This window comes from Choristoneura fumiferana, chromosome Z (genome assembly GCF_025370935.1).
Source record: "Choristoneura fumiferana chromosome Z, NRCan_CFum_1, whole genome shotgun sequence".
Classification (NCBI taxonomy): domain Eukaryota; kingdom Metazoa; phylum Arthropoda; class Insecta; order Lepidoptera; family Tortricidae; genus Choristoneura; species Choristoneura fumiferana.
In genome coordinates this window covers 3,005,205-3,017,573 of record NC_133472.1, presented here as the reverse complement: position 1 = coordinate 3,017,573, position 12,369 = coordinate 3,005,205, and the positions used below count along the sequence as shown (strand labels likewise).

Below are 12,369 nucleotides of genomic sequence, written 5' to 3'. Positions count from 1 at the left end.
AGTGACATCGTGGTGGTCCAGCCATGATCGTTTCTGCCGGTCGCAACTCCTCTACACATACATACATACAAACATTGCAAGTTAAATAAAAGCTTGTATAAATCAAGATAATGCTGACGGAAAATGTCGTCTAAGCTGTGCAAAATAGTAGGCAAGGAAACACGTTACACGGTGTAACGTGCAATGTGTTAACTTGCAATGTTTGTATGTATGTATGTGCGTGTAACTTACACGCCACGAACGACCTTCTATCGAGCTCGTAAGATAGAAACCATGTCTTAAGCGGGTTGGTCAGCAGGTTTCTCAGATGTGACAGGCGCAGTCGCTGGCCACTTATACTTCGCAGCTTGCAAATGTGAGTCCTCGAACCTCTTCCACGCTCAGCAGAAGGTCGTATCCTCGCTCCAGGGTCTTTTCGATCTCAGCGCTCATCAGCGAGTCCATGCCTAGCTCCGTCAACGTGGTACTGTCTGATACCTTGCTGGGATCCTTAATGCCTGTAAACATGTTTATTTTGTTTCAAGACCATAGGAATATTTAAGGCTCCCGAAAGAGGGAGGTACAAAATAATTTCATGCTATTATCTCGGGGGAAGGGGGTTTTTTAGAGTTCTTGCTTGAGTGTGACACCTACTCGACACATTCAAGTTATTTATGTTATTCTGTGAGTCTTCATTCATTTATCGATTCAACTTTATAAAATTCCATGAATTACATAGAACAAAGAGCCAAAAAAAAATTTACATACCGAGGATGTTGGCGATGATATCAACAAGTTCCTGCGATGGTTTCTTCTGCGAGCGGCGCTTATCAGCCAGCACGAAGGCTGAGGTGACAGAGTGTGGCACCGACATCAAGGCACCCAGCGTGTTTAGACACGAAGCTATACGTTGCGGCACAGTCCCACCGACTTGAGTGTCTGAGTCACCATGCATCGCGGTAACAATGAGTCCTACGTCTCCAATGGCGCCCCATTGCACTGCCAGCGCTGGCAGACCATCAGCTTGCCTCTGCTCGCACAGCCGCTCCATGGCGCTATTGGCAAGTCCATAGTTGCTTTGGCCGGGGTTCCCACGCCCGCATGATATGGATGAGAAGACCACGAAGTGGTCCAATCCTGTGCTAACTCGCGAGACGCTGCGTCGAGTGCCCGAGTGCCTAGAACACGTAGATGTTTTAAAATGTGTGTGTTAAATGAAGGGTACAGCAACATATTCCTTAGCATATTTAGAGCGCCTTAGCATTTCATTTGTTTTTTAAAATAAAGGTGTCGAAATTGCTAAAAGCTTGAAAAAAAGTGGCAAGTATAAACTTTTATAGAGCAAACCTCTTACAAACGAACAAGGAATCGTTATTAATTTCATGAGTTTATACTCGTAACTAAGCAACTATTCAATGACATAATTATGCCTGCATGAGAGTACCATCAATCTTAGGCTTAGCGACGGCTCGGAAATCATCTGGCGTCTGGTTCTCCAGAAAAGCATCGCGCAGCACGGCGGCCAGGTTGAAGATCCCACCCACGGGCGCCGTGCGCGCCGCCTCACCCAGCAGCGCGCGCGCACCGGCTGCAGTCGTCGCGTCTGAGGTGGACACGTCCACTCGAACGCCTTTTTCACGCCACCTGTTAATACACACACATGGTGTCAGTGATCATACCATTAGCAACCAATGTCTTTAGTGGTAAAGCAAGTAATTAGGCTCTTTCAGTCGATATAGATATAGTTTCAGTTGTAAAAGGATCCGTAAGACATCTTAGCTCACCTGAACGTGAGTACCCTGCCAAATAACGACGCTTTGACGATCAATACCCATATCGAAAATACAAACTGAGATGCACAGAAAAACCAGAAAAAGAGACCAGCGCTGGGAATCGAACCCAGGTCCTCAGCATTCCGTGCTGCGTGCTATAACCCCTACACCACTGCTGGCAGGAATCTAGACACGAATTTTTCCTATGCATACATATCTCAGGTTGCTTATTTCTACTTTGCTACTTAAGCAGTAGCACTAGCGACATCTATGTAGCGTCGACAGACGTCACACTCTTTCGGAACCAACCGCTCACCCAGACAAGAGATGTCGCTACTAAGCAATCAAATCATGATTGCTTTTTTGGAGTCTTTTTGTATTTTTTTTTCAATACCAAATTTGTTACTTTTTTGTTTTTTTGGGGGGCTTTTACGGGGTCTTTTACGGGGGGGGGGGTGACGTCTGTCGACGCTACATAGATGTCGCTAGTGCTGCTGCTTAAGTAGCAAAGTAGAAATAAGCAACCTGAGATATGTATGCATAGGAAAAATTCGCGTCTAGATTCCTGTCCAGCAGTGGTGTAGGGGTTATAGCACGCAGCACGGAATGCTGAGGACCTGGGTTCGATTCCCAGCGCTGGTCTCTTTTCTGGTTTCTCTGTGCATCCATGTCTCAGTTTGTATTTTCGATATGGTTTCACGGGATACCCGTAAAAGTAACAATTTTGGAGTTGAAATAAAAAATACAAAAAAACTCCAAAAAACCAATCATGATCAATACCCACTAAATAATCGCGTGAGACTAAGGCCCATTCTTCATCATGAAACGATTAACCGCTCATTTAAGCCCCAAGTATTCGGTGGCTTCAAATATTCCGTTAATAGTGGTAACCGGAAAGACTTTAGAATCAGAAATGCCAAAGATGCCCGGGCGAAAAGATTAGAATCTGCCACACAATGACTAAAACTAACGAGAAAAATATGGAGTCTGACGGCACGACAGGGGCATTCTTTTTATTTCAGAACAACAAGTGATGAGCTAAGCGGTCTGCTTTCAAGTGGCGAAGAAATGAAAAAGCAAGAACTTGGAGTGCATTTGATATTCTGCGAGTATGGCAATAGAATATTATTATATGCAATTAGCAATTTTTTTAAAGTGAATGAGCCATAAGTGAGGTACCTGCGAATACGCCAGGCCTGGTATCCGGTGCTTACGCCGCTACGAGAGTTGAGAATGAGCGTACGCGCACCTCGCTTTATCAGCCAATCGCATAGCTCCAGCCCGAAGCCGCCCAGGCCGCCTGCGAACAAATATAAAATACCATACTTAACTATCCGGTTTAACTGACCTTACGTACGAGTAACCTATTTATACTTAAAACAATATGTTAAATTAATATCGCCGCATTATTTTCAAACCACATTCTTGTATCTTTTAAATTCAAGAAGCTGCACATTGTCAAAGCGATACAATTTAGAGCTCTTGGAGAAGAAAGTTGTGATTATACTGAAAACACACAAAATAAAGTGTGAGAGAGAAAGAGAGTTGCTCGATGGCATTATTCTTTAACGTCTAGTTTTTGCTTCATTGCAAGACGATACTCACCCACCAGCACGTAGCTCTTAGCGGGGTGCATGTAAGTGCGCGGCAGCGCCGGCAGCAGGCGCGGCGGCGGCGAGTGCCCGCCGCTCTCTTCTTCTCGGATACGGATCAGCACCTTGCCGATGTGCTTGCCGGTCGCATGTACCTGTAACAAGAAGTTGTCAATCTGTGGCACATTGTGCAGGGTTCGAACTTATTATTACTAACGATATTATTATTATTAACGATAATATTGTTAGAAAACCGACAACTCCTTCTGTTATCCCGGTTCATTAACAATGAAATTGTATCTCTATCATAGTTCAAACTAAGCTAGTACACCCCTTGTCTTGTCTTGTCGTTATTTGTCAAGGAAAATTATCAGTTCCAAACAATATCATTAATCCTCAGCAGAAATTACTAATAATGTTTACCTAAATGCCTGTTCTAGCTGACAATCAGCGTATACGGTAGTAGGCAGCGGACGTACAGCACCATTGACGATTCCATCAGAAACACAACGCATGACTGCTGCCTTTTCACTTTGCTCTTGACTCTCATCAAAGAGCGCATCCAGAAGAATCCCATGTACTGTGGTATTTTTGAGCAGCACAGCCATTCCGAGAGGTGAATTAGCACTGAGGTCTAGCTTGCCAATCTCTAAAAAGCGACCACCTTTTGCCAAGCAGCGCAATGAAGCTTTCAACTGGTCGCCGGCCAGTGAGTTGAGAACCAAGTCAACACCTCGGCCGCACGTGCTATCTAGCACTAGTTGCTCAAAGCTGCAGTCGCGTGAGTTGCCAATATGAGTGTCGGGGAGCGTAGGATAACGCTCACGTAGGAAAGTTCGCTTAGCAGGAGTGCCTACTGTCGTGTATACAGTGCAGCCGGCGTGCAGCGCAATGGAGATGGCGGCTTGCCCCACACCGCCGGCGCCCGCGTGCACTAGCACAGAGTCACCGCGTTTCATGTTTCCGCGCACTGTTAACGCGTAATACGCCGTCGCGTAAGCCACTGGAACCGTAGCTGCTTCTTCCAGTGTCCACGCAGCTGGCACCTCCCACATAAAGCCCTTGTCAGCGACCACCGTAGTAGCAAGCCCCTGGCGGCCACCATGCCCATGACGCGCTTGCCTGATGATGAGCGTCCGCTGAACTCTAGTCCCAAGATGCATTCCTGCGACATAAAAATAGCAATTTGTGAGCCACACGGATTGCAAAAATTGAATAAGCTAGTTGAGATAGGCACTTACCTGACCCGCAAGGTTTCCGGGCAGTGAATCAGGCGGCAGTTTCCCAGTGGCAATCATAATATCACGGAAATTAAGCGGAGCGTAATATACACGGCATAAGTCAGTGTGCGCGCCTTGTGGTACGGCGGGTGGCGTACCGAAGTTCACTCTCTATCCAGCGCAGCGAGGAAAGGTCGCCGCGCGTCAGAGTGTTGACGTACGCATGCTCCACCTGGGGTAAAGAACACGATAAGCAAGTAAATCGAGATAAAAATGAACTCGATAATGAAGCGAGTCGTACCTGGAGCTGTGTGTTATCTGGGTCATCAAGCAGCAGGTGGCGGTACGTGCCCCAAATTCCATTGTGTAGTACGTTGAATGTAAGGTCTAGTTGAACCTGCGCGCGGTAGGCGGGTGCAACGGGATCGAAGACATCTTTGGCGTTGGGCAGGTAGTAAATTCGCAGTTTATTGCCGCCAGGCTCGCGGCGCAGGCAAGTGCCAAGGCCAATCACGCCGCTGCCTGCATTACGTGACCACACGTACACTCGCAACTCTTCGCTTGTGGCGCGCTTCATGGCATCGCGCAGCGTTTCCACCCAAGCGAAATCATCGTCACGTACTTCTAGTATGATGCGTGCGGCGGGAAGCGTAGCGACGCGACGGAGCAGAAGGTATTCGCGAGTCGTCACGCACTGCCGCGCTACTGCCACCAGGCCAGCACTTTTCAGCAGCGCAGCTGCGCCTGGCTTATCCAGTGCATGTGTGGGTTCTTCCAACAGCACATGCCCTTGCGCGTCCAACGTTGCAGTTAGCTCGCGAAGTACATCTTCTTTATGTCGTGTTAAAACATTCGCGCCAATTATCAACTGATATTTAGAATCCAACCCGTCCAGCAACTCCTTGTTCGACAACTGGCAAAGACAAAGTCGTTAGTATCACTTCACTGGCCACAATATTGAAAGTACATTTTCACTTCTCATGCTCATAAAATGTTACTTTAGTCTCTGTATATCAGGACTAAAGCTCCTTTTTATTCTCTAGGGATTAAAGTTTTTTTTTATTTACGTTGTAAACCCCTAAACAACCAACACGGTGTTTGTGAAAGGAGGATTTTTAGGGCATGGAAATAACCTCAAAATGACAACTTTGCAAAAAATTTTTTTTTAAAAACACGATTAAATTTCGTGAAACAATTAATGATTACGAATATGAATCTATTCAATTATATTAAGGATTAATTCATTTTACTATGCATAGTCCAATTAAATTTAAAGCGTTACTTTATAAACAATAAAAGAAAAGAAAAAACCGCGTAACCTATTTTTTTGCTATTTAAATTTTGACAGATGGCCTGTCCATTAGTCGCCCAGGGCCCTTTTAAAAAAAAGTTATATTGTAATTTTGATCAGAACATTGTTTTTTTCCTCGCATTCAAAGTGAAAAGTAAGTGTTTAACGCGAGACTAAACAACCATAATGCCACTCGAACTATAGCCACCCTCGCTCTGCTCGGGTGGCTAAACATCACGTGTCATTATGGCTTGTTTTAGTACTTTGTTGAACAATCTACTATTGGACTCTTGGCTAGCCTTGTCTTGGCTTTAACTCAAAAACTTATCGCGTGGTGAGCAGTTTCTGGACTAAGGTAAAAAAACTCAAAAGTATGCTAACGCGAAACAGAAAGAGAGCAAAAGTCTCAGGGGCTGTTTCACCATCCATTGATTAGTGTTAACTGAGGGTGTGATGCCGTCTCTATTGTTTTGTTCGAATAGACGGAGACGGCATCACATTTAACCGTCAGTTATAGTGTTAATGGATGGTGAAACAGCCCTTAATGAACCATTAACAGATCGCCATACACTTGTTTCAGAAGTACCTTTACTCCGAGCGGGTCCATAGTGGCAGCGTAGTTAGCAGCGTTAGCGCCCGCGGCCAGGCTCGCGTCGACACGCACCTGCGGCTCGGCATCCAGTATCGGCAGCACGAGTGCAGCAGCAGGTCACTGGCGGGGCGGTCCAGCGCGACCTCTGCCACTCCGAGACGCATAGTGTTGCTGTTTTCAAGCACTAACTGGAGGACAGTGCTGAGTGCGCGACTCTTAGTGAGACTGTCTTTTTTGGCATCGCTTGTGCTATCCAGCGGCATGAAAACATACTTCTCCAACTTTGGCGCAGCTTGGACGTTAATGCGACGTGGTGCTAAAGAAGATTTGACGCCACGTAGCTCTATGCCGCCGGCTGTGATGACGGACAAATTATTGTAGTGGCGCGCAGTCACTTTGCCACCGCTCACCGCTGCCTTATGCGCTTCCGGGTCGATAAGCGCGCGCAGTATCCTCGTAGGCACCCTTAATTCGCGAGTGTTCTCAGTTATGATGCCAAACTGTAGCAAGGTGTCCATAAAAGTTATCCAGTTGTCCTCCCAGGCCAGCAGCCTCGCGTGCCATACGCATTCGACTGAACAATACCACGAAACAAACCCTGGTAGTTATAGCCCCGCAGACGAAGCTCTTATAGATGTCGTCAGCATCAAGCGACGGCAATTGTTCCACGGGTTCTTCGACTGCAAACGAGGCGACAGGTAAGCGCTTGGCAGCAGGGTCAGTCACTAAGCGCGCGCGGCGGTCACCACGACAGCTCCTCCTTCGCAGATTTCAAAGTTCCCGCTGCCGTTAAGCAGCGTGATGGTGAACGGCGCGTCTCGGGTTACGATGGTGGCGCGGTGGAACTGGATGTCCTCCAGCAATACGGCTGCGTCATTTGTGTTCAAGTTATTGACTTTGGCCACTGTACGCCATACCAGCGTCTGTTGGATAAAATTACTGTTTCTTACAGGCTGAGCAAAGTAGCTCCATGTTACAATCAGTATCGCACCAGGGAGCTCATTTGTCTCTAAAGTTGATTCCTGATGCTTCACATGACACTAGTCCCACCGCCGGCTGGTAGCGAGAAGAGTGTTTTTCAGTATGAAAATTGGATTAGTTTTGTCGCAGAGTCAAAGAAACACTCTTCTCTCTACTTGCCGGTGGTGGGACTAGTGCCTAATAGTAGTAGTAGTAGTCCTTATAGTCTAGTCACAACTTACCAGGTAGCCTGTAGCGGGGAAAAGCACTCGTCCATCTTATGTGGCCATCTAAAAAGGCTTGGTCCGGCTTCCCAAGGTCGAATTCAATTACGTTTTCGCCATTAGTCGTTGCCGACTTGTAATTAGCCACCATCCACTCCGCAGAATGGTCCCATTCGATGGCCGAAGCGAGCGTTGGTGTTCCGCGTGACACAGCCATGATACTGGAGGTACAGCGATGACATGGCTGCGCGCCCGCTGTGAACAGCCGCCCAATGCCTGCAGGAGATGTGACAGCGGGTCTGGGTGGTCTCGTCGTACTAAAGGCACATGCGTGGCGGACGGCAGCGCACGCCGTAGCACAGCGTTAAACAGCGCGTGTGGTGCTATTTCCACTACTATAGCATGCTCTGGTATCGCTCGTAGTGCGTCAGCAAACCGCACTGGTGATAGTGTGTTGTTGATGTTGTATTCCACACCGCATAGCTTGCCTGCAACACATGCAGCATCTTAGTATTATACAGGTGCCTTTGACCATGGAGCTTTAAATGCAAGATATGATTCTACTCATATAACTGAGCCTTTGTTTCGTAGCATTTCAAAATTTAAATTCAAAACAATATGAAAGATAAGAAAGGATAAATTAAAAAGGCTGAAACGAATAACTCCTAATTCCTTCTTACCCCATTCTGTGTCTTGTTGATCGGGACTCAGCGACGATGAAATCCAGCGCGAGCTGCGCGGGAGCGGCTCTGGTATAATCTCGTGTAATTTAGTGCTTAGCTGCTTTTTTGCAGCCGCAATATACTTGCTGTGAAAAGCCATGCCAGCGCTGTTTACGCGGCGAGCGAATATACCCTCAGTCTTCAGCTCGGCTATGAATTTATCCACGGAATCGGGTGGACCAGATACCTGCGAAAAACTGTGTGATGAACTATATTACAGACAATGTGACGATTTTATTGTCATAATGCTTGCGCATGCTTGTTGATGCAACGCGTATGTTCAGTAATAATGAAATAATTTCTTAAGAACATGCTTGCACTATGCCAACAATTGAGGTAATTCCTGGTGGAGTCATCATAACTTATTTTATAGGTACTACTTTGGATATGTAACTTATTGCTAATGTATTAATGCAGGAGTTTTGTTTTTATTCGATTGAATGGCAATCGAGCAAGTGGGTCTCCTGATGGTAAGAGATCACCACCGCCCATAAACATTTGCAACACCAAAGGTATTGCAGATGCGTTGCCAACCTGGAACCTAACCTACCTACCTACCTACCTAGTAGTTACGTGGAGTTCACGTCTTCAGTGTTCAACATATACCTTCGCAAGAAACATTTCTAAGCCGTTATTTCAAGGTGTACCGTTGGGGCGAAAAGTCCTCGAATGGCGGCCACCAACTGGGAGACAAAGCGTTGGCAGACCTCCTACTAGATGGACTGATGACATTGCGAGAGTTGCGGGCAACCGGTGGATGCAACTGGCCAGTTGTCGTTCATTGTAGCGTTCTAAGGGCTTCCCCTTAGGCCTCCGCCTTTGTTCAACAGTAGACGTCTTCCAGCTGCAGGTGATTGCAAGGCTTAAATGCATTGCAAAAAGTTAACCTTATACAATAATGTTACTCTATTGGTAAAGTTGTAAAGGTTCGTCAAAAAGGGAAGTTTTGCCCAGGCGGTGCGCATGTTCCAAGATATGCTTTTATTGCCCCCTCACCGTGACGCTGTCAATCCAGTTGTGGCAAGCAGGGAAGACGTCGGGTGGGCAGCGGCGCGTGGTCTCGTCCCACGACAGCCCCACGGCGGCCATCGCGCCCGGCGGCAGCTCCGCGTCCGCTATGCTGCGCGCGCGCCAGTACGTGCTAAAGACTGCTTGTTCTGCTGTTAGGGCGTCGTCTGCGTATGCGCAACCTGCTCATACACCAAGAAAAACAGGCCTTTGAAAATGTACTTGGGCCCGAGTACTGTCGTTTGGTAACCTGTTTCATTTCGCAAACTCTAAAACTGTAAATATTTCAGGATTTATTTCAGGGCCATCGTGTAGAACCTTTAGGTTAGGTTAGGTTAGTTTATAAAAAAATCCTGAAATATTTACAGTTTCAGAAATATTAAACAGTTGGGAAATGAAAAGTTGCGAAAATAAACAGGTTGCCAAACGTTATTCTCCGAAACATTAGTAAACCACTTGGCCAGTATGTGGCACATGGGTTACTTGGAACGCGCCGATAGGATTTAAGGAGTGCGGTATCTATCACACGCGATCGATTGAGATAAGCCACGCCACCATCTCATTATCTTAGAAATATCGTACTAATATTTATAAATGTTTAGTTTGTGAGTGAGTGAGTATGTTTGTCACTTCTTCACGCTGAAACGGCTGGACGGATTTGGATGAAATTTGGCGAAAAGTTAGTTTATAACCTGGATTAATACATAGGATACTTTTTATCCCGATATTCCCACGGATAGGATAAAATCTCAAAATAACAAACGCTGGCTTAGAGTCATTAAATTTGATATGTAGGTAGTTGGACGTTTGAAACACATAGGCAACTTTTTGACCCGATATTCCCACGGATACTTAGGGATAAAATCTTGAAATAACAACCGCTGGGCGTAGAGCCATGAAATTTAGTATGTAGGTAGCTGGACCTCTGGAATAACACATAGGCTACTTTTATCCCGATATTCCACGGAATAGGGTAAAATCTCGTAATAATACCGCTGGGATTAGAGTCATAAAATTTGGTATTTGGTAGTTGGACGTTCGAGATAACACATAAACGACTTTTTGACCCGATATTCCCACGGGATACCTAGAGATAAAATGACGAAATAAGAACCGCTGGCTTAGAGGCATACAATTGGTATGTAGGTAGCCAGACGTCTGGAATAAGGCATATGCTACTTTTTATTCCGATATTCCCACGGTATAGTTTTGTAACTAAGGGACCCCATACATCACTGTATTATTATTACTATTATTTTGTAATTTTTCTTTAATTGTATACTGTAGTTTAAGTATTTTATTTGTAATTATTTTATTTTGAAAAAATGACTTTTTTCCGAAAGCGCTGGTAGTTTAAAATAGGACGTGAAAAGTGCCCATTGCGGCCTATTTACTGAATCAATGATTTTGCAGGTGGTAGGACCTTGTGCAAGGTCCGCCCGGATTGCTACCACCATCTTGCTCGCTAATCCTGCCGTGAAGGAGCAGTGGTTGCACTGTTGTGTTTCGGCGTGGAGAGTAAGACAGCCGGTGAAATTACTGGCACGTGAGGCATCCCATCTTAGGCCTCTAGGTGGCAACGCGTCTGCAATACCCCTGGTGTTGCAGATGTTTATGGGCGGTGGTGATCTCTTACCATCAGGAGATCCATTTGCTCGTTTCCATCCAGTCAAATAAAAAAAAAAAAATATTTAAATTTGAATTTTGAATTTGAATTTGGATAGGGAAAAATTTTGAAATTTCAGCACTGTGGTTAGAGTCTTGAATTTGTTACAGTCATTCACAACACAATCTCAATGAAGACCACGATATAAATTTTGGAAATTTCCAGGGAATTTTGTAAAATCCCGAAATTTTCAATTGCAACTACCAGACCGAATAATTTACGCGTGCGAAGCCGCGGGTAAAAGCTTCTGGTAAATAAGTAAGCATTCTTGTGAATAAAGAATGCTGCCAAAAAAGACAAACTAAAAAGTAAAAAATATTATGCACTACCTAGCTGTTGCCCGCGACTTCATCTGCGAAAATCCGTTTATCCCTATCCCGCGGGACTTTGCTGATTTCCCGCAAAATAGCCTAAGTTAATTTAGTATAAGTACCTAGTAATTTTTTTTTTATCTAAGCGTCGTCGGTGTCGGGGGACCCCTAAGGCTAACAGGAAACTAAAGTACAGTATGTTGTATTTTTTAAAGTAAAAAAAGATAACTAAATGTAAATATAATTACTATGCATACCTAGCTGTGCCCGCGACTTCATCTGCGAAGAATTCGTTTATCCCTATCCCGCGAGGACTATGCTGATTTCCCAAAAAAATTGCCTAAGTTAATTTAGTACAAGTACCTAGTAATAATTTTTTATCTAAGCGTCGTCGGTGTCGGGGGACTACAGTTACCTACACCTTTTATCAAAAATGTTATTTAATTTTATACTAAACCTTGTTTCTTGCTTGCCAGCCACGTGTTAAAAAAATAATTAGACAAACGAACATTAATTGTTACAATCGTACCGAGCCATCATACAAACAATATTTAAAAATTTTGTACGCCCCCACTAGCGCCATCTATCGGGGTACGACGAAACTACCCTGTTACAATAATAATTATTTCAACACTTACCATTTTCTCCGACCGAATGTCCCAGGATCCCGTCAGGGCGCACGCCTACTTCTCTCAACACGTCCACCAACGCAATTTGGACGGCCGTGATTGATACCGCCGAGTTGAGGATATTGTCAAAGGCGACTTCAGGAGCTTCCGTCAGCACGTATATTAAGTCAAATTTAGTGGCGTAGCGCTGCTGCCAAGCGTGCTATACTAGCCGCAAAGATCGGCAACTGCATTAAGGTTCGCGCCATTCCAGACCATTGTGAGCCCATGCCAGCGAAGACGAACCAAACTGGTCGCGTCTCTGTCACCTCCATCTGATGGGTGACAATTTTTATTAAAGCAATGCGACAAAAGTACATTTTGATTTATTTATTAGGTAGCGCATGTATTTTTTTATGAGCGT

General features: G+C 45.3%; 1 protein-coding gene and 1 pseudogene across 3 annotated transcripts in view; both read right to left on the bottom strand.

Moving 5' to 3' along the window:
• Positions 1-12,369, bottom strand: part of LOC141437370 (tRNA N(3)-cytidine methyltransferase METTL6) — a 25,192-nt gene that overhangs the window by 5,878 nt on the left and 6,945 nt on the right. The window lies entirely within an intron of this gene.
• LOC141431744 (fatty acid synthase-like) lies at positions 7-12,280 on the bottom strand (annotated as a pseudogene).